The 22,172-nt window shown below is 31.4% G+C and overlaps 1 pseudogene; it reads left to right on the forward strand.

The window, feature by feature from the left end:
• Nucleotides 1–14,092: 14,092 nt before the first annotated feature.
• LOC137823234 (small nucleolar RNA R71) lies at nucleotides 14,093–14,200 on the forward strand (annotated as a pseudogene).
• The last annotated feature ends 7,972 nt before the right edge of the window (nucleotides 14,201–22,172 follow it).

Raw genomic sequence — 22,172 nt, forward strand, 5'->3', positions numbered from 1 at the left:
GGTATTCGGCACTAGGTGCTATTAATACTGTATAATGACGTACTTGATTCTTGAAATTTGTGCTTATTTGTATGATTGACCCTTCGTAATTGGACTGGATTAGGGAGTTGGGTCATGCTTAGGAGTCCATTACCTAGTGCTTGATCACAGTTAGTTTCATTAATCTTGTTTAGGCATAATGGTTTCTGAGGTGTCGGTCAGCTTGGATCAGATGCCGAGTCATGGTCTCGATCGTGTGGATCCTACCCGTACATCAACCAAGTTCATATCTTTACTTGGGTCAAATAAAAGACTTTCTCCACATCCTCCTTCCCTTGTTTAAAAATGAATATTCTTATAATTCTATATACCCCAAATTACTACAACCTATAACTCCTTTCATACTTTCATACTAGATTTTGCTTATAGTTAACATGAAATATATGAAATTGTTCATTATAGCACATGGGATTAGCATGTTGAACAACCCTTACACCTAATCAGTTCCAACATTTATGTAATGTTACATCCAAAGAACAAATGCTGAACATATTCCCCATGAACTTCACATAAGGGACATGTTGTATTTAAAGTGACTCCTCTTCTTATCATTGTTATGGGGAAAATATTACTTTTAAACTGAAAAAAGTAAATAACATATATTTGACAATCTATTATAATAATATTTCAAAAATAAAAAATAAATTAAATATAATTAAAATATTAATTTATTGGGTTATTAAGTAATTGTTTTCTCTTGTTTACGATCTCACCCTATCACGACCCTTATTATATCTATGATTATCTTTGTGTCAAAACATGTCCACTAGTGTACACTTTGTCAAAACCAAACAATCCAAAACAATCACAAAATCCATCTACTACATCTTTATTGAGTTTCTTTATGGCTTTTAAGATCAACAAAATGAAAAATATTTGTGATTCTACACAATAGGACTAATACGTGGATGCATTGTTTTACTATGTTTTGGGTTATACTTTTCTATTTAAGAATTAAAGTTCAGCTTCTTTAAAAAAGTTACCTAAGTCTCTTTAGGGCTTAAAGTTTGCCTATTTGTTGGAGAAAATAATTTGACTTTTAATCTTTTTAGGGCTAAAACTTTTCCTTTTTAAAACAAATTACTACATTGTTTTCTGTTTAAGGCTTAAAGTTCAGTTATTTTTTTATGGTTTAAATTTCAATTTTTTTTCAAAGAAAATAACCAAATCTCTTTTTAATTAAAGATTAAAGTTGATTTTTTTTTTATGAAAAATAACTCAACTTTTGATCTATGAAGGTTTAATTTTTCTTTAAACAAATTGCACCGTTCTTTTCTAATTGGGAACTTAATGTTATTTTTTTTAGAATTGTCGAGTCTCTTTTGTTTATGTTTAAAATATACATTCTAATTTATTTTTTTTCTGATTAGAGTCCAAAATTCTTTTTGTGTGTGTATGTATGTTTTGTCCCATTCTAAAAAGCTAGAGCAAAAAAATTTCTATCATTTCACTACTTTGTCTTAAATATGTCATTATTGCAAAATAAATTTCATTTTATTTATGAAATAATTCCTAAAAAAGAAAATTGGAATCTCATTGCCAAGGTGATAGGTCTCTAGTTCGTATGCAATTTCACCAAATAAAAGTTTCCACTTTTTGTGGAGTTTTTTTTTTTTTAAAAGACAAAAGGTTTTGTCTTTCAATTGTTTCTTCTCATATAGTTTATATAGTTTGTATGATATTTTGTTCTCTAGTAGGAATGACTCTAATTTATAAATTCTAAAGATAAATTCTAAAGTATTTACTACAACACTTATAAAATTAACTTTAAATTTGAAACTAAGGTAGTTTTAGTGGATAGTAATTTGGTACACAAAATACCATATAACATATAATACAAGAAAATAATTAAATAATAATTAATTTTAAAGACAAAAAATAATTAATTACTATTTGACTAACCATTGATATATAAAATATTTTCTATTATTAATAAAAATTTATAAACTAGTTTCTAACATTAACTATCAAGGTTTTACTACTAACTATTTTAAATTCTAAATTAATTTCTTTACTGATACTTTAGAAGTATTCTATATAACAATTTTTAAGAGTAGAAACTTACTCATTCTGTAAATATACTCTAATTTGATGTAATTCTTTTGAAAAATTTCGAACTAAGCTTTTTTTATATGATTAGGATTGAAGAAGAATCTAATGAAGAAGGAGAAAATGAAACTACAATAAGAATTAATAATACAAGCAAGAAGCATGGAAAGAAAGGAATAATAAGAAGTTTCAAGGGAAATTTACTAGAGGGAGACTAAAGGAAATTGAAGAAGAAATAAAGAAGCAAGATAACTAGTAAATTTTAGAGCTTATAGAATATTCTAAGAACACATTCTATAGTACCCTAAAACTACAATAATGAATGGATAGAGACATGAGGCACATGTGTAAGAGCAACTTCATTCAACATGTCACTTTCAAGTGCATGTGATGGTTGTAACTACTTTACATGACCCTTCAAGTGTCTTGGACATCAAGATAGTGGAGTAGACACATTTATGAGTTATCTTGAAAGAGATGACAATATAATATGTGGAATTGCAAGAGAATGACAAAAGCTTGAATGTGGAAGAAGATTATTGAGGAAGAGTGGCAAACTAAGACTTCAATTGGAGAAGCAAGGAGGCTAACCTCACAAGGAAGTTACCTTGTGAGAATCTCTAAAGTAGGAGACTATTCTAGAGTAGTTCTTGAACAAGTTAAGACATGAAATTTTCGTCATATAATACTCACGCAAAAGTGAATTTACATGGAATAATGAGTCTTATTTATAGATTTCATGATCAGTTTGTATGAGGAGCGAATGAAGGGAGATTCAAAATTGAATTTCCTCATTTGCTCCTATATTCATTACACCACAAGTGGATCTAGTGCACATGGTTTTAAACTTCTCACATTTAACATGTGTTAAATGTGTAGCATTCAAACCCTAACACATCTAAAACCCAAGCATAACCATAAAAGCTATATACAAGTCCATCTAAGGTAACTAATAACCATTTCGTGGCGTATAAGTTTTTCCTAATGTAATACAGGAAAACCTAGGTTAAACCTATAAGACGCATCTCGTATATTTTCACCCTTCATATTCTCCTTAAACAAATTCAGATTGGAGGAAAAAATTATTAGAGTAAGTCATCTTCAACTTTGAATGCAAGAAACCCAAATATGGATTACTTGTTTAATAAAGAAAACACATAACCAATCGACTTTTATATTCAAAGAAAACAATTCTCAATCCAACGCTCTTGTGAAAATTTGAAGAAGACTTACTCTAACAATATCTTTGAAGGATATTTGCTATGTTTTTTATGCGTTTAACATGAGGTTTTTAATTTTAGAAATTTGAAAGAATATTCCTACGAAAAATTTTCTTTTAATTTTGTTTTTGAGATAATGCAGATTTAATTGATCTTGATTTCTTTAACTCACGTGATTCGGCTACTCACGTGATTCGACTATTCACGTGGTAGATGCTTCATTAAGATTCATTAAGATCATCTATAAGACAACCTAGTCAGACAGTCTGCTCTAAAAAATATTACACATACAAGATTTACATAAATAACACTTAAGGCCAAAATAAACACATAATTAGATGAATCTGAATTAAAACAATAAATTTATTTATGATTACAGTTCAAAAATATATAATTACAACTTTAAAGTGTGAATGAAATTAGGCTCATCAGATACCCAACTAGCTTACTTGATACTCTCTCTAAGAGTGTTTTTGTTTGTATCTTAAGAGGTCTTAGCCTTAGGGGGAGATTAAGACTGAAGTACTCAGGTATGTGTACTCTTTGTACTTGGAGATATCTGTGTATTCAGATAAACCTTATGAGGTTGGTGTACTCGTTTGTAATCCTTTGTGATTAGTGGAATTTCTTAAGCAATTTCCAAACTAAAGCTGTCCAAGAACTAGAGTCGATATAAAACTTTTTGTTGCTTTTCTCTTCTCTTAAACTTGTTAGATGTTACATTGTGTGTAATTCTCCATTCACAAATTGAGTTCAAGCTCTACCTCATGAGAACCTGAGCTTCTGAGCTTTTCTCCCTTCAAAGTCGCGAATAGTATCACAAGTCTCCCTCTTAAACTCCTCTTACCCCTTTGGCATCTTCACTTTCTCCCTAATTTACATTGCTTTCGCGTTGAACTGAAGTTTTAAGGGCCCTCTGGTGAATTATTAGCTACAGAGATTAATTCAGTCAATTCTTTGTATTTGTAGGCCAGCACGTGGGAAGATGTCGCGTAGCTGCATATTTTGAACCTGTTCTTTCTACCACTCTTCAACTTGGACATAAGATCCAATGAAGTAAAATTCATTGTCATAATTGTGTCCGATGACCCATTAGACCCATAATTTTCCACTGATTCGTTTTAAGATTCAATATCAGTTACACTTTCTCTCCACACCCTTTCACATCTGTAATTAAATGGAATGATAGATTCTTCCTCCATTGAAATACTTGATGGAGAAAGCAATAAATAGGCACTGATAAGATAACAATCAACAAGTTTGTAACAGAAGAAATAACCATCGAACATTATTCATAGCTTATCATTGCATAATTTGTCATTCAACAAACTGTTCCAGTAGCAAACTCCATAACTGAGTTCATGAGTCAACCAAATTCAATAAAAATGAGTCAAAATATGCAAAGAAAAAAGAAGCAAGACCTAGCTAGGTACCATCGCGACGTCGACCACCGCCTCGACGGCGACCTCTGCCACCACCTTGAGCACTGCCACTGCCACGGCCTCTTCCTGCTCCATCATCAAGATGAAGATTTCCGAGGGGAAGTACAGAATGAAGGGGAAGTCTATTATTAAGATTGTTAACTAACGTTTCTTGAATTAACATCAACGATTCAAGATGAGAAACCGTGGCGTGTTCACTGCGTGCACGAATGATTGCTCGCAAAGATTCATACTCCTCGGGCAAGCCTTCCAAGATGGCCTCAACATGTTCATGTTCAGAGACCTCATCTCCCAAACCAACTAATGCACTGATGAGAGAAGTGACCCTGCTAACATATTCTGTCACACTTTGATTCTCTTTCTTTGTGTTCTTGATCTCTGCCCTTAGGGCTATCTTGAGCTTGTTTATCAACTCAGTACGGCATATTTCGTGCACTGCACTCCAGACCTCCCAGGCATGTTCCCATCCCGTCACAAAAGAACACATGAATTCAGATAAAGATGATAACAGCCAAGTGCGCACCTTTTCATCATGAATAACCCATTCTTCATACTCCTCCCTTACCACATCACTGACTTGGTTTGCATATTTTATAGGGGTCACAGGGTTTATAACCAACCCTAGCAAATTTTCTTTGATCAACACACGCATAACTTGCTGTTTCCAAGCAACCAAATTGATTACTCCTTCTAGTTTTATGGGTAACTCGTCTGTGAGTGTCCATGCCACCAAAGAGGATCTGGATGTTGATTCTGTTGCCCGTGTTGTGGATGTTGCGGGTGCTGATTCCGTTGCCCATGCTGCTGATGCTAATTTCGATAGCGCCGACAAAGCTGATGGTGATGTGCTTACAGATGCTGATACCAAAGCTGTAACAAAAGCCGAGGCTGATGAAGCTACGGAAACAGAAGCCGAGGTGGAAGACAATGAAGATACCGGAGTGGAAGACGATGCCGATACTGGAAGAGAAACAGAATTGGAAGGTGATGCAGATGCCGGAACAGAAACAGAGGTGGAAGACGAGGCTGAAGTGCCTTCATGGTCTTGGACTGGTTTTTCCGCCATGAGAATACAGTGGAGTTTCTTTTCTTTGAACCGAAACCCACTAATACCAACATTATAGCGAAAACTCCAACTAACCCCCAAATTATAGTATTGTTTTATTGATATGTAAATTTTTGAAATTTTATTCAGACCTAAATGATTTGTAAAAAGAACAATATTAAAAAAAATCTTTGAATGAGAACAAATTGGCGCACAGCATGGAACACGTAAAAACTGTTCCACTGAAAATAAGATTGAGACGTCACGACCGAAGCATTCTCACCGTGAAGACGCATACTATCTGCAGAGAATTGCTCGGTTTTTGTTACAAAATAATATGCAACTTTCTGGTTACTACCAATGATATTAAAATTATTGGAGCATTTTCCTTCTATTTAGGAATAAAAGAGAGAGAGAATAGTGCTAATGAATTTATTTGATTATTATTATTATTATTTATTGGTAGCCTCAGAATAGTGCTTGTGGTTTAAAAATAACAATGATAATTTAACACCCCTTCTCCAAATTACACCTGTTGGGTCATGGCCCGATATTTGGTCATTTATGGGTCGTTTCCCGACCTGTGTATCTAACATTAAGAGGGAGCACAAGTCAAGGGATCTCAATCAATCCGACTTAATAATCCTTAATGACAGAATCATGACTAAAGGTGGAGAGGTTACAATTCGGTCTATATATACCTGATTATGCTCTACAGAAAGACATCATCAAAACATCTAATAAATAACACAGGGAGTACTCTCAACTCCTATTTCATATCATAGTCATTATATTTATGGTCTTACTGACTTGAGCATCGGAGTGTCATCGCAGGAGGAGCCCCTCTCGTATCCAGAAGGTCTTGCTCGTCCAGATTCCGACCGACCAAAGTTGGTTAGAACATTTGGCGCCCACCGTGGGGCTAGGTAAAACTTTTCCTACCTCCAGAATATATATAATTTTCCTTATTGACATAGGTAGCACACACTACTCATGAAAGAGTCATCCTAACATAGTTGGGGCTCGTTCGCTGCCACCATGCCAGGTACACCGACGTTGTTCATTGTTATTTTAATTTATGATTGATCACCTTGAACACAACAATCAAATCGTAATAGAAAAACATGTGAATAGATGAATGGAGTAAAATGGTCATATCGTTATGCTATAAATTGATTTGGTGTTCATGCTTTGTCACATAAAATAATTCGAAATTTTATAGATAAAAATATAATCAAACCTCTAAAGAGATATCATTATAAAGAAAGTAAAATCGAATTAAATGTGTAATATGCATAGTTTCGGATGTATCAAATAAATTAAAATAGATGCATGTACTCACAACACTCTATGATAAGTTATTATTATTTTTATAAATTAGCAATATTGTCTTTTGTGTCATCATAAAATGTAATAAGGTGTTTTTGTGTGTAATGAAGTTAATTTCTTATAAACGTTAATATACCGGAGAACTTATCTTTTATTTGATTCTAAGATATTGTGTTTTATTAGTATGGAAATATGTTAAAGAATGTCTATTTCTATACGAGAAATCATGTTTTTGTAATAAGATATCCGAATTTATTGCTATGACTCTATTATATTAATGTTTTGTTTATTTTCTATTTTAAAACAATTAGTTAATAAAATATTATAATAATGATTTATAAACGTCTCATTTTTATTTGTTGTTTGATTGTTGATTGAAACAATTTAAGTATTAATTGGGTAATTAAAGAAATTAAAAGAAAGGGAAATGTTATTTTGCATGTTAATAAAAAATATTTTGTAATCTAATATAGAAAGAAGTAAGATTATGTTATAAATTGGAAAGGAAATATGATCACATATTTCTAATTAAGAATATGAGCGGAAACTTATGACTACAATTAATAATATATTTGGTAAAATTTGGGTAAAGAAAATTAGAATAATTTTTATGTTGTTATTATATATGGTGTTTATAAATTTTTCTAAATTTTATAATTTCATTGAATAGTTTTCTATTAATATAATCTACATACACTGCGAGTTTTTTTGAGTGTTACAATTTATGAAAAGAAAAAAAAAATATTGTATCTTGGAATTCTAGAGGATGTTTATCAACGTTTAAATATATTTTTATTTTTATTAAGGTGAATTTCTTTTACTATAAATAGAGAATTATCTTTTAGGCTATTATACACATTAGAAAAGTTATACATTATGACTTGTTTCTAAATATTATTTGATTTTATAACAGTATTGAATATATATATATATATATAATTACATTATTGTAATCCTGTTCTTATTAAAGAAAGAGTATAAAAGTAAGTGGAAGAGAGAAAAATAATGATGGAGGTACAAATTTTGTCAAGTTTACTTCTTTTAATTACAACTAATTAAATATAAGTAAAATTCGATTGTTAATTTATCTAATTTATATGTTGTACAATTTGATTCATTTGAAATTTATGTTGATTGAAAATAAGTTTTTGTTCAATATATTATATGGTGGACAAGTTTGAAGTTTGTAGGAGCAGGATCGGTCCAAAGAAAATCCATGTTGATCATGGTGCCAAGCTAGATGCTTGTCCAAATAAAATTCATGTTGATCATGGTGCCAAGCTATATGCTTGGTCCAAATAAAATCCATGGTGATCATGGTGCCAAGCTAGATGCTTGGTCCAAATAAAAATCCTTAATCAGGTAAGAGCCTGATAAGGTGCCAAAAAATCCTTAATCAGGTGAAGAGCCTGATTATGCTCTACAGAAAGACATCATCTAATAAATAACACAGGGAGTACTCTCAACTCCTATTTCATATCATGGTCATTATATTTATGGTCTTACTGACTTGAGCGTCGGAGTGTCATCGTAGGAGGAGCCCCTCTCATTTCCAGAAGGCCTTGCTCATCGAGATTCCGACCGACCTTAAGTTGGCTAGAACAACACCTCATTGACAAAAATACATTATGGTGTTTGGAAGATTTATGTGATTGTACTCAATTGATTTCGATTAGGTGTTCTTTTTTCTTTCTTTTTTTCATTTGTTTTTTGCATGTAAAAGTATTGTAAATACTGCTACGAATATGAATAAGTAAAGCTACTTGTGAATTGTTCCTAAAGCTTCCTGTCCTGTCCCGAATCGGGTAGGTATTTGGCCGAGCTCACTAAGGGCCCATCTAGGGGAAGTGACGATGTGAGAACTTGGCATGGGTTGCGAACCGACCTAACAGGCCCGAAAACACAACCTGTTTTGGTCTTGGCTCAGTATTGCGCAACGCCAACAAGGGGCAAATTCCACTAAAGGAAAGTATAACGTTTTTCCTACACACACATATTCCCAATAGCGTAATAAATATAAATATCATATTCTTGATAGCGTAATAAATATAAATGTTATATATCTCCGATAACGTAATAAATATTATCCCCAGTATCCCTGATTACATTGTTTAACTATTTTCGATTTATATACTTTATATCCAGATTTTATAGAAAGTTACTGTGAGATATACACATGATTTTGATATTGATTATGCAAATCTTATTTCAACATTTAAATCTATTGAGAGATTATTCTTGTAAGAAAAAAAGACGAATTGGAAGAGATTAGACAAATCTCTATAAATAGAACATGAATCCCAAAAACAAGGTAAGTATTGTTTTATGTAATATATATTTCAGTGACATATTGTTTGCTCTTACCCACTTGAACGTTGGAGTATTGACAACACGTGGAATCTAAGGAGGGTACTTTACAATTATATATTCTTGCTTATTTATATTGTTCAACAGGAATCCTACCGACTCATTATCGCCTTGCACGACCAGAGAATATTATTATCACCCCGTGCGATCAAAATTATTGTTGTCCCAATATAATTGTTGTTATTTAGATCTATTATAATTATCGTTATTTAAGTCTATTGGGATTTTATCCTGAAAATAGAAAATATAATTGTTGTTATTTAGATCTATTATGATTATGATCATTTAAATTTGGTTGTCGTCACTTCGGACCTGAGTAGTCAGATCGAAAAATAACGAGTTTTTAATTTGGTCACTACAATAACGAACCTGAGTAGTTCGGTCGCCACTAACCAGAGTTTTTAATCTGGTCGCTACAATAACGAACCTGAGTAGTTCGATCGCCACTAACCAGATTTTTTAATCTGGTCACTACAATAACGAACCCGAGCAGTTCGGTATTTTGCACAACGAACCTGAGTAGTTCGGTAATCTGCATAGCGAACCCGAGCAGTTCGGCAGCCCACATAACGAACCCGAGCAGTTCGGTATTTTGCACAACGAACCTGAGCAGTTCGGTAATCTGCATAAACGAACCCGAGCAGTTCGGTATTTTGCACAACGAACCTGAGCAGTTCGGTAATCTGCATAACGAACCCGAGCAGTTCGGTAGCCCACAAAACGAACCTGAGTAGTTCGGTAATCTGCATAAACAAACCCGAGCAGTTCGGTATTTTGCACAACGAACCTGAGCAGTTCGGTAATCTGCATAAACGAGCCCGAACAGTTCAGTATTTTGCACAACGAACCTGAGCATACAATCAACTTCCAAGATCAAACTAAAACAATAAAATGACAATTTATCAAGAAATTTATTCTCATATGCTCACAAGTAAATGTTTCTCTCTATTTTCACTAAATCCTAACAAATCACAATTCCTTTTCATTTAATCTTCATTTCACAATCATATCAAAACAAGAATCTTAAGGTCTTTTACAAGGTTATAATGAGACTAGGCTTCCAAAAAGTATTGTTTTTTAGATAACAAAATACACATTTTAAAGAACATACCTACAATCCAATTGCAACACATATGTCTTATCTAATCACCATTTTATTTGACTTCAACATCTTTCCTCATTTTCTTTCTACTTTATTAATGATTTATGACTAAATAGAAATGCACGAGAAAAAAAAACAATAACAAAACTTAATCACTTTATTCATGATTTCAACATGATTTTTTTTCCAAATAATAGGAATACATTATTTCTATTTCCAAAAACTGAATTATTTAAGCTCTAAAACAACTAGAACCAACCATTCCATTATATATATATATATATATATAATTATATATATATATATATATATATTTTGCATCTATGTTCTCCTTCCTTAAACATGTCAATGGGTAGGAAAATATATCATTAAAGGTTTAGGGTGCAATAATAACAAAAATTCTTGGCTCAAAAGGGTTATAAAAAAATATGAATTCTATTTACATAAAGGTTGGCTATTTGGCCTTAGGTTCTTAATTAACACAAATGCCTTAATCATCTTCATGCTCTTTTATTATGTAAACTAAAGATAAAAATTAAGCAACCACAACTACTGTCAATTCATCAGTAAAACTTTTCAAAACTGTTTAATATTCACACACTCACTTGGTTTAATTAGTCTTATTTCTTAGTGTTTTGTCATTCTATATTCTAATCAATCATTCTGTTAAATTTTCATATATCCTAATTTCAACCACATTTGAATATGGATTCAATCATATTTTCTTTTCCAACACGTGTCTAATTCATTTCACTATTTAATAATTAAACACAAAGTCCTTTTTTCCACAATTGAAATTTAATATTGTAGTTCTTATTTATTTAAAAAAAAAACAAAAAACCACTCAACCATTAAATTAAAAGTGAAAATAATTCAAGAATAACAATACAACCAAATTAACAACTGAAAGCAAAAAAAAAGTAACAAAATAAGAAAATAAATAACAAAAAATAAACAACTGGAAATACAATAACTAGAAAGATAAAAAAAATTTAAATAAATGAGAAGAAAATAAAACTAGAAAGATATAACCATGTTTTTGCTCAATCTTCTCTTCCTAGGAATTCATCAGCTCTATGTTAAAGTCTTCATCTACAGTTGTAGATGGCCCTACTTCATTTGTTGGATCTGCTCCCCTTGAAAAATAGAACATGTCCCTAGGTTAAGCTACATAAGCTCAACATTAATCTGCAGGCATATAGGGGTTGAGTTGTCCTGATTTTTGTACTTTTAAACCGTCAAAACCACTTAAGCGAGCTTTATATCGCCCAGGCGAGATTGTATATGTGGAATCTTGCTTTCTCGCTCAGGTGAGAGTACTCCAGAGAGCATCCCTTATTAACTCGCTTAGGCGAGTTATAACTGCTCAGGCGAGTTTCCCTGTACTAAAATGTTATACATTTATGCAAAATCAAGGATTTTTATCAACTATCTAAAATCAAAAATTAAAAAAAAAGCAAATCAACTCTAAATGAATAATAGTTATACTGAGTTGCCTCTCAGAAAGCGCTTGTTTAATGTCATATAGCTTGACGTCTGTTTCTTTCAAGGTGGATGACCCCTTTGTAACAATTTTATGGTTACAACTTTAGTTCTTCTTGAGTTTGGGTTTTCAAGTTCAATAGTTTCATCAATCCTGATTTCTTTGACAATGCATAATCTTGACCATTTTGTCTTCAACCATCTAGGTTGAAATTTTAACTTAGCACTTCTACGCATAATTGGTTGACGAGGTTTTATATTCGCATCCTGATGAACCTTGTCTTCCTCCTTTATGCATGGTGCAGATAACTTATTAGTAGTGAATTTCTTTTTCATAGATTCAGGTACAAACTCTTTCTTCTCTTCAACTGCTTGTGGAGTACAACACTGTAGAACTTTCTTTTCACATATTGGAAGGGTGCAACTGCTTTTTGGTTTCAGGAAAGACTTTCTTTGGTGCATCTATTTTTAGACAATCTTTCTCTTTATCATAATGTTGCCAAATCTCAAAAATATTGAAAGTCACCTCATCATCTAGAGCTCTCACTTTCAACATTCTTTCATCAACATCAATGATAATTCTAACAGTCTTCATGAATGAATGTCCAAGAATGAGAGACACTTCAACATCTTCCTCTATATCCATGATTACAAAGTCAACTGGAAGTTAAAATTTATTTGCCTTTACCAAAAGATCTTCCACTATGCCATATGGATATTTTATTGATCTGTCAGCTAACTACAATGTCATCCTTGTAGGTAGTATTTCAACATCTCCAATTTTCTTCAACATAGATAAAGGCATGGGGTTAATACTTGCTCTAAGATCTAATAATGCTTTTTCCACTATAGAATTTCCTATTATGATTGGCAAAGTAAAACTCCCTGGATCTCTTGATTTATCTGGAAAAGATTTCTAAATTATTGCACCGCCACCTACTTCTAATTACACAATCTAATTTCAATCTTCTTTTCTTTGTCAACAGATTCTTCATATATCTGGCATAAGTGGGCATCTATTCCAAAGCTTCAGTAAAAGGGATATTGATATCTAATTGCTTAACAATTTCACAAAATCTAATAAACTATCGCTTTATATTCTTCCTTGAGGGAGCATGTGGGTAAGGTAAGTCTAGAATTGAAGCACTCTTCTTTACATTCTCTATCTTTTATTTTCTATATGTACACTCTCTTTTCCCTTTTTCTCTTTTTATTATCCTTCACACTCAATTTGTCTTTCTTCATCTTTTTTCTTCTAAAAAACAATCAAATATTTTCCAATCCCCTCTCCTATAACTATTCCACTTCTAGTGGTAATTGACTTACATTGCTCCTTGTGATTTATTTTCGCATTGGATGTAAATTGCTCATTCTGGGGGTTCTCTAACTGTTGTGAAATTTGTCCCACTTGTGTCTCAAAACTTCTAATAAAAGTGTCAATATTCTTTTGGTTGGACACTAATGCTTGCGTAAATTTCTCCAAGGTATCCTCCAATTTGCTTGTTCTCTCCTGAGATGAAGGATGTAGTGGTTATTGTTGTTGAAAGAGGTCTTGCTTAAAACTTTGATTTTGATTTCTTCTCCAACCTTGAGGTGAATTATTACTATTGGAGAACCCACCTCCCCTTCCTTGATTTTCCATATAATGAACCTCTTTTTTAGATTAATTATTTTGAAAAGAGCAGTGACCATTTGGATGATCAACTCCACAAAAATCATACTTCATGGATTGTTGTGGTAAATTAGATATCTGTTTCGTCAATGCTTCCAACTGCTGTGTCAAAATCTTGTTTTGAGCCAAAAGTGCATTTGAATATTATGATCCATTATCCCCTTCTTTGGCTCAATTTGTCTATCATTTTGAGCTTGATCATTTGTTGATGCCAATGCATCAGTAATATTTGTTGTTTTCTCTACATCAATTGTCATCATTGTACCACTAACTACAACGTCTAAAAACATCTTGGTATTAGATCTGAGACCATTCTAAAAGATATTCAATTGGGCAATGTCTTCAAAGCCATGATTTGAGAATTTTATCAGCATCACTTTGAATCTCTCCCATGTCTCATATAAGGCTTTATCAGCATCATTTGTCTGAACATAGAAATATTAGACTTTGCTTGGATGTAACAAGATGATGGAAAAAATATTTGTAATATTTTATCCTTTACATCCTTCCAGTGATTTGAGCCATTCTTTACCTTTCCTACCAATGAAAAAAGAAACAACATAGATAAACAATTTCAATATCACCTGATTGAAAGTCCATTATTCACACCAATTCATTAAAATACTAGACTTTAAGAAGAAAAAAAAGTGTTGTTAAATGCATATTTTTGCAATTATGCTTACCTTTGTTTTTCTTATAATTTAGTTATTAATGAGCTACTTCTTAGAATATTATAATATAAGAAAAATAATTAGTGAAATGAGAATTAAAAAGACTAAATGCAACCATCAGACTGTCTAATAGATAATCGTTTACTAGATCATCTAATAGTTGTACTGGTGAAAAACTAATCGTCTAATGAAAATATAAAATATAGGAATGTAAAAGTGCATAAATGTAGATAAAACAATATGTAAGAGAAATTGGAAAAGAGCAAAAGAATTTTTGAAAGCGTGAAACAATATAACTATAAATATTGAAAACAAAACATGGTTGAAATTGAAATGTAAAAACAGAATTATAAATGCATAAAATTAAAGGTATTATAGCAAAGAGAAGAAAATTTTGTTCCAAAAACATGAAACATGAAACATCAAACATAAACCATGATTAAATAATCTCCAACCTTGAAGGCAAGAAACCAAAATATGAATTACTTATTTAATGAAGAAAACACATAACTAATCGATTTTTTTATATTCAAAGAAAATGTTTCTCAACCTACACTGCTGCGAGAGATATTTGAAGAAGACTTACTCAAAAAATATCTTTGAAGAATATTTGCTTTATTTTTGGTGCATTTAACAAAAGATTTTTAATTTAAAAAATTTGAGAGAGTATCCCTGTAGAAGATTTGCTTCCAAATATATGAGATATTGTAGATTTAATTCTCTAATTGCAAATTTTGTTTTCTATTTTGTTTCAAAGAAACAACTTGCACATTCACGTGATTTGGCCCACTCACAATGGTAGACGTTGCATAAAGACCATCTAGTCAGACTCAGACCGTATGCTCAGAGAAATATTAGATTGTCCACTACGACTAAAACATGAGATTTACATAAATAACAATTAAGGCCAAAATAAATACAATTAGATGAATCTCAATTAAAATAATAAATGTATTTATGATTATAGTCCAAGAATTTGTAAATAAATCTTTAAAGTGTGAATGAAATTATGCTCATCACATACCTACTGAGCTTACTTGATACTTTATTTGAGAATGATTTTTCTTTGTATCTTAAGAGGTCTTAGTCTTAGGGAAGATTAAGAATGGTGTACCTGAAGAGATATTTGTACTCGTTGTACTTGGAGAGGTATGTGTACTCGTTGTACCTGGAGAGGTTTGTGTACTCGGATATCCTGAAGAGGTTGGTGTACTTGTTTGCAATCTTTTGTGATTAGTGGAACCTCTTAAGCAGTTTGCTTAAGGAAGAACTAGACGAGTCCAAGAATTTGGGTGAACTAGTATAAAACTTTGTCTTGCTTTTCTCTTAAGCTTGTTAGATGCTACATTTTGTGTAATGTCTTCATTTGCAAATTAAGTTCAAGTTTCATTCAACTCCCGACCCTTTTAGAGTCGATTTTTCTTTTATTTCTTAAGCTTGTTAGATGCTACATTTTGTGTAATGTCTTCATTTGCAAATTAAGTTCAAGTTTCATTCAACTCCCGACCCTTTTAGAGTCGGTTTTTCTTATATTTCTCTCTACCAAGAATGATGACTGAACTTTTACTAATGATTTTTGGGAGAACTTTCTAAGTTCTATTTCCAAAGTTCTATTTCCAACAGACAATTTTGTATAGAGTCCTGCATGAAATAGGCCTATATTCCTTCAAACCCAATGAATTGTTCACTTTTAGAATAATTTAATGAATGAGACATTCCAACCCTTTGACCATTTACCCTGCTAATGAAATTCATGTATTGCTCTCACTATTAGCTATACTGGTGAATTATTAGCTACAGAGATAATGCAGTCAATTATCTTCTTAGGATTTTTTTCATTTTGAACCTTTCTATGACTCCTCTTAGTTAATCAAGTAGAAATTCATTGCCATAATTTTCCAGTGATTCATTTTATGATTCAATTTAAGTTACACTTTCTCTCCACGCCCTTTGACATCTGTAATTAAATGGAATGATAGATTCTTCTTCCATTGAAATACTTCTCCACCTTATTTCTCATTCATCCTATTATAGTAACCTCACTCTAATATTTTCCCACTGCATTTTACAATTTCCATGACATTCAACTTTTCACACTATATTTCCTGTTAAAATCTTACCTTACAGTAATTTCTTTTTTTCAGTTTTGTTAGAGTGAATGAATGGATAAAAGTAAAATTTCTTCTAAAAAATTATTAATTCAAAAGTATATTATTGATCATTTTAAGTTTAGACAGACTTTCTAATAATCACTAATAGGAGGAAAAAACGAGTTTTTTTATTGACTAAAATTAATTTATATAGAATCACTATAATTATAAAAGTACTCGTATGGTTTTTTAACTAGAATTTTTCGTTAAATTATAAATAATTGATGAAGAAAATATTTTTTTGTCTTATTTTTGTTTTGTTTAAAATATTTGTAAACAAACTTGCCAAAAATATCCTAAAATAAGGAATCTAAATTCATGAAAATGGAACTTATGATTAAAATTCACTTAAACCCAATAGAATGAATGTATTAATAAAAATATATGTATTATTAAGTTGATAATGAAGAATTTTGATACTAAATACATGAAAATTGAGCTGTTATCAAAACTTGATTAAATTTGAAAAATGTGTTAGAGTGAATGAAAGTACTTGAGTTCTTCTCAGATCTCTGAATGGGTAAGGAAGATTATGATTATCTCAGATCAACAAAAACATTGACAGTTAAATTTAACAATCACCAAGTTTGTAACAGAAGAAATAAGCATTGAACATTATTCATCATTGCATAATTTGTCATTCAACAAAGTGTTCCAGTAGCAAACTCCATAACTGAGTTCATGAGTCAACCTAATTCAGTAACAATGAGTCAAACTATGCAGAGAAAAAAGAAGCAAGACCTAGTTGCTACCTCCATGACCACCATCGCGACGTCGACCACCGCCTTGACGGCGACCTCTGCCACCACCTTGAGCACTGCCACTGCCACGGCCTCTTCCTGCTCCATCATCAAGATGAAGATTTCCGAGGGGAAGTACAGAATGAAGGGGAAGTCTACTATTAAGATTGTTAACTAACGTTTCTTGAATTAACATCAACGATTCAAGATGAGAAACCGTGGCGTGTTCACTGCGTGCACGAATGATTGCTCGCAAAGATTCATACTCCTCGGGCAAGCCTTCCAAGATGGCCTCAACATGTTCATGTTCAGAGACCTCATCTCCCAAACCAACTAATGCACTGATGAGAGAAGTGATCCTGCTAACGTATTCTGTCACACTTTGATTCTCTTTCTTTGTCTTCTTGATCTCTGCCCTTAGGGCTATCTTGATCTTGTCTATCAACTCAGTGCGGCATATTTCGTGCACTGCACTCCAAACCTCCCAGGCATGTTCCCATCCCGTCACAAAAGAACACATGAATTCAGATAAAGATGATAACAGCCAAATGCGCACCTTTTCATCTTGCATAACCCATTCTTCATACTCCTCCCTTACCACATCACCAAGTTGGTTTGCATATTTTATAGGGGTCACAGGGCTTATAACCATTTCTAGCAAATTTTCGTTGATCAACACACGCATAACTTGCTGTTTCCATGCAACCAAATTGATCACTCCTTCTAGTTTTATGGGTAACTCGTCTGTGAGTGTCCATGCCACCAAAGAGGATGTGGATGTTGATCCTGTTGCCCGTGTTGTGCATGTTGCGGATGCTGATTCCGTTGCCCATGCTGCTGCAGCTAATTCCGATAGCGCCGCCAAAGACGATGGTGATGTGCATGCAGATGCTGATGCCAAAGCTGAAGCATAAGCCGAGGCTGATGAAGCTACCGCAACAGAAGCAGAGTTGGAAGACGATGCAGATTCTGGAGTGGAAGACGAAGCAGATACGTGAACAGAAACAGCAGAGGTGGAAGGGGATGCAGATACCGGAACAGAACGAGAGATGGAAAGCAATGCAGATACCGGAATAGAAAGAGAGGTGGAAGGAGATGCAGTTTCCGAAACAGAAACCGAGGTGGAAGAAGATGCAGTTACCGGAACAGAAACAGAGGTGGAAGGAGATGCAGTTACCGGAACAGAAACAGAGGTGGAAGGAGATGCAGTTACCGGAACAGAAACAGAGGTGGAAGGAGATGCAGTTACCGGAACAGAAACAGAGGTTGAAGGAGATGCAGTTTCCGGAACAGAAACAAAGGTGGAAGTCGATGCAGATACGGGAACAGAAGCAGAGATGGAAGACGATGCAGATACCGAAACAGAAACAGAAACAGAAGCAGAGGTGGAAGACGAGGCTGGAATGCCTTCGCCTTCATGCTCTTGGACTGGTTTTTCCGCCATGAGAATACAGAGAAATTTCTTTCTTTGAATACAGAGAAGTTTCTTTCTTTGAATTGAAGCAATGACTAGGTTTAAATAACAGAGTTAATATAACAGTTAAAATAACAGAATACCTAACAGTTAACTGTCTAACGGTGATATTATTGAAAAACAGTATTTATTCACATAGATATTAGATATTTTCCCTCTCTTTTTAAAAAAATAAGTTTTCTAATAAAAAAATAAAAATTAATTATAAGCTATAATATATGTGAACACTTAAAAATAGTCAACACCACGGAAAGATTTTTCAGTATTCATAGTTTTTTAAAAAATTTACCCACTTTTATAAATTTATATCAAAATCACTTATTTTAATAAATTATGAAGAGTGGAAACAATAGACTTATAATTATAAAAGTATATCTTGAGTAAATAATTGTGGACACTACTTTCTAATACTTACTCCAATGATGCTTATATTTTATCATCATATCTTATTATTTTAATTTAAGTTATTTTAATAATATCACATTTTTTTATAATAAGGTTTTATTTTTATACTTTTTCAATATTTTATTACTTAAAAAGTCTAATTATTATATTTAAGTATTTTTATTGTTGACATTTAAAATCTTATACAACTACACTCCTATCTTAAATTTATCATTTTCATTATATTATATGGATATATTCTAATAAAGTTTCTTAAAAAAATTGAATTTAAAAGGTTTGTTAGAAATAAACATACTATTTAATACATATATATATATATACATATATATATACATATATATATACATATATATATCATATAACATACATGGCTTTCAACAACAAGTACCTATCAATCAACTTTGAATTATAAAAAATGCAATGCATTTAATACTAATTATGAATAACAAGTAACCATTGCAGACACTTAAACAATAGCAACTAATTCTAGCTATTGCTTCAACAATGCACAATTCTAGATACCTTCAACTTCAACAATGCACAATTCTATACATTATAATAATTCATTTTGGACATTTAATCAAACAGTTTTAGTGCATTAACTTCCAACACAATTACAACCAATACAGATTAAGATTTTACCAATTTATATCACTACACCAACACCACACAACCGTGATTGGTGAATATTAAACAAAGAACAAGGATAAACACAAATTCAGTTTCTCAATTTTGATTAGAATAAAATTACAGTAGATATGTGATAACAATATTTTTTTTCTAATATTATAATAATTTGTTATTTTCTGATATGATAACAATATTTTTTATTTTTTTATATATAACATTTGGTTTTTTTTTTTAACAAATCAATACAAAAATTCAATCAATCTTGTAACAATATTAATATATGAATAAATATATATATATATATATATATATTAAATATATAATACTATTTGTTATTTTTTTACTAAAATCTAATAATCAGTTCTGAACCACATTATTTCTTTACGTTAATTAAGATAGATATCTAGTAATACTTTTCAATATTCGGATAACATAAATAATATTATTTTACTTTTAAAAATCAAGGATTGAGTTCTAATTTAAAACACATTGGTAAAATTAACTAATTGGAAATTGCTTTAAATTAAAAGCATGTGAAAAAAATTTATGATTGTGATAATTGATTAAATTGTTCTTGCTATATTTTAGTATAGGATAATCGATTATCTATTTTACGGACTGATTAAAACAGATAATAGAAAAATGGATTTTTAACTAGTCACAAAAAATAATTAATTAGTTTATTTAATAATTAATTAAATTCAATTTTTTATTTTTTAAAATTAAATAAAGTTAAAATAATCATTTAACAAGAATAATAATTGATCAAATTAGATACTGTTATAATTCTTTTTTATATTTTACTGAGAATAATTGATTACCAGCTTAAGACAATCAATTAGATGTGTTTGAAACCATTTTTAATAACCATTTTCTAAACTCTATAATCAGAACATTCGATTCACACATCTGATATAATTTTATAAAGCAATTTTACAAGGTTCAATTGAAATCTTTCCTAACTATCCTGAATTGTTAAAGAGTGTTTCCAAGAGTGTCAAAGAATTCTCTAAAAAAGTTGTGTTGTGTTGTTGAATTAATCTTGTGATTGTGTTGTTGAATTAATCTTGTGTTTGCTTCTACTATGATTAATTTCTGGTAACTCTTTCTTTTATTGAGTTGTTGTAGCATTTCTAGTTTATATCCTCTTAAGTGTTCAAGAATTGATTTGGTTAATTTCATCTTGGAGTGATCCAAGGGTAGGAGATATATCCACTTTATTGTATTCAATAGTTGATCTTGTTGTATTTGTTATCTAACATATGTTTTCTTGTGATGAGAGTTTGTATAAATATATAAAGATAATGAATTCTAGTTATTCAAGATTTAAATAACAGAGAGTAAATGTAGGATTAGTGGTGATCTGAATCAATATAAATTTGTGTCTGATTTTTCTCTTTATTTATCATTTTATTTTATTGATCACTAATATTTCTCGATCCTGATTTCTAAATTAATTGCGTTTCATTTTTAAATAAAAACATTTTTTCAAAGCACTTAAAAAAAAGGTAAATCTTTTTAAAAAAATTCAAAACCAATTCACCTACCTCTTGGTTTGTTTAACCTCACATTCTTTTCTAACACAATTAACATCATAAGTTAACCATTACAATCACAACCATATTTTTGTTATCTATATATGTAAAATAGTAAATGGTGGTAGTGGTGGAGCCTACTTAAAATTAAAAAATGTTAGCATGTTTTGGCACAATGCTCATATAAATATGCTTTCATTTTTTTTCATATGTGCTTATTGGCGGACTTCATTTTCATTAAGCATATGTAATTATAAATCGTTTTGAAAGATCAAATAAAAATTATATTTGGAAATCATAAACTCTTGTATATGAAAAAACAAAATTGAAAAAGTTTCTATATCAAAAGTATATATATTGTCAACGATTTTATTATAATCTCAAAAAAGAAACTATTTGAAAAGCGATATGTGTTTATTAACATTTAAATGTGATTATTTTTATATATATTATATGTTTTAATTGTTTCCCTTTCAAAGAGAGAACAAAAGCTCATTGAGATCAAGACTTTCCATATTAAACTTCTAGTTAGCGACTTTCAAGGAAATGCAATTCAAGATTTTATTAGGTGACAATGCTATCACATCTTAACATTGTGCAACAAAATTGTACTTGTATGGACAAAGAGGGACCTAGATAGTACCTGGAATTGGTTATACAATTGTTGATGTGGCGGTAGTCTTCTTGCTTCTTTCTTCAAGTCTCCTCCTTCTGTTATCGATGCTCGGTCGGTCGAGGTTGACCTGAAAAAAGTACTCTGACGTTCAAGTAAGTACTTTATGTAAATAGTGTATATTGTAAAGTTGATTAAAGAGTAACT

This window comes from Phaseolus vulgaris, chromosome 9 (genome assembly GCF_000499845.2).
Source record: "Phaseolus vulgaris cultivar G19833 chromosome 9, P. vulgaris v2.0, whole genome shotgun sequence".
Lineage (NCBI taxonomy): Eukaryota > Viridiplantae > Streptophyta > Magnoliopsida > Fabales > Fabaceae > Phaseolus > Phaseolus vulgaris.